This window comes from Onychomys torridus, chromosome 4 (genome assembly GCF_903995425.1).
Source record: "Onychomys torridus chromosome 4, mOncTor1.1, whole genome shotgun sequence".
In the NCBI taxonomy this organism is placed as follows: domain Eukaryota; kingdom Metazoa; phylum Chordata; class Mammalia; order Rodentia; family Cricetidae; genus Onychomys; species Onychomys torridus.
In genome coordinates, this window is record NC_050446.1 from 60,757,001 (window position 1) to 60,758,855 (window position 1,855).

The window sequence follows — 1,855 nt, forward strand, 5'->3', positions numbered from 1 at the left end:
ATTTAGATGCAGTGATTGGCTCATTGCTGGTGGAAAGCTGGAGGCTGATATCACACTTAGGCAGTGAACAAGCAGTCATTCAGGTTACTTAGTATAGTGAGTTGCCTGGTACAGAATGTGAAACAAACAAGGAAACAAGAGGCCTGTCGCACTTAATCATAGTGATTATAACGTGGGAAAGCAGAAAGTTACAGTGACTGCTTTGATATAATGTTTTATTAAATAAAACATCCAATAAGAACATTACTTAGTTTTAATGACTGTCAAACAGAGCTTCTAGAGTTGTACTGAATTATTTTTCTCTAGGACTCTCGTGGGTATAGATAAAATCAAGTCCCAAATTTGGTGTGATAGATGAAAAGTCATGAATCACATTCACAGGATTGCCAGTTTTATTTGAAAGTTGAGTGGTAAAATGGCACCAATTTCTGTAATTAAAGAAATCCTTGGTTTTTATTGGCATAAATTTTGGAGATATTTGTGAGAAATTTTCTAAGAATATTAGCCCAAAGAAGTAATGCACAATACTTACATCAAATTTAGCCAAAAAAGTTCCAATAATTTCAAAACTATTTACATATATACTTATTATTTTTATATATTACATATATATATATATATATATATATATATATATATATATATATATATACACACACACAAAAGAAAGTATCCAAAGTCTTACAGTAGAAATATTAGAATAAATTTGTCATTTTGGTAATATATGAAAAATCTTGAAGGTTTTTTAATAAATTCTTTATAAAATTTGATTATAAAAGTTCTGACTTAAAAATTATGGCTGGCCCAGGGGAGTCTTGGCCCTGGAGGAGATGGGAATGGAGAGGAGGGGCAGGAAGGGGGGAGGACAGGGGAACCCATGGCTGATGTATAAAATTAAAACACAAATATAATAAATTTTAAAAAGGAGGAAAAATCTATGGCTGTCAGCAGAGATGGTAGATAGAATAAAGACTAAGTCACGGTACTTAAGGTGGTACTTAAGTACTTTGTACTGTTGAAAAACAGATGAGAATGGCTACTACAAGCACAGACCAATTTGTTTGGCAATGCAACTGATTTTTTTCCAGAGCATTGTATAATTGTTCACTTTCTAGTATTAAAACACATGGTGGGTAAACTGAAGCAGTGCTGGTTTTTAAAGTCTCATATCTAGACAGGATATTAACTGAGTCATTAACTTAGATACAATCTCATACTCAACTTTAAGAACATAACCATTTTGTATTCATATGTCCCTTCAGAGACATAGAATGCCTTGGATACAGGTTAGACTGGTCATCTTGAGATGAATCTTGAGGCACAAGTAAGTTCTATTAATAATCAATGACCTCTTCTCAAAGAAAGCAATAGTTAGATTTTAGAACTTCCATGTGTTAGACCAGAGGTCAAAGACCCTTTCTTTCTTTCTTTTTTATATTTTTAAATTTTTCTCCCTCTGTATGACCTACTTCAGTGCCAGCAGCCTACAGGCACAGAGGCCAGGCAATGGTTAAGAGCCCTAGTCTGCTCTAGCATGGGACACTATGCAAATGACCCTTTCAAGGGAGTCTCCTAAGCCCATTGGAAAACACAGATATTTGTATTATGATTCATAAAGCAGCAAAATTACAGTTATGAAGTAGCAACAAAATAATTTTATAGTCGGGGTCACCACAACATGAGGAACTGTATTAAAGGGTGGCAGCATTAGGAAGGGTGAGAACTGCTGAATTAGACCTTCATAGGGTTAACAGACTAATTAAAGGCTTTGACCTCCATTGTTGGGGACCTAAACCATTAGGGAGATCAGGTTAGAGAGAATATTGGTTGATGACATAAGGTAAGTCTTGATTTG

At 34.6% G+C, this 1,855-nt stretch overlaps 1 non-coding gene across 1 annotated transcript; it reads right to left on the reverse strand.

Moving 5' to 3' along the window:
• Window positions 1–1,454: 1,454 nt before the first annotated feature.
• On the reverse strand, window positions 1,455–1,548 carry LOC118583287. The gene has a single exon (XR_004944873.1). It is a non-coding gene; the product is annotated as a small nucleolar RNA SNORA42/SNORA80 family (small nucleolar RNA).
• Window positions 1,549–1,855: the final 307 nt, after the last annotated feature.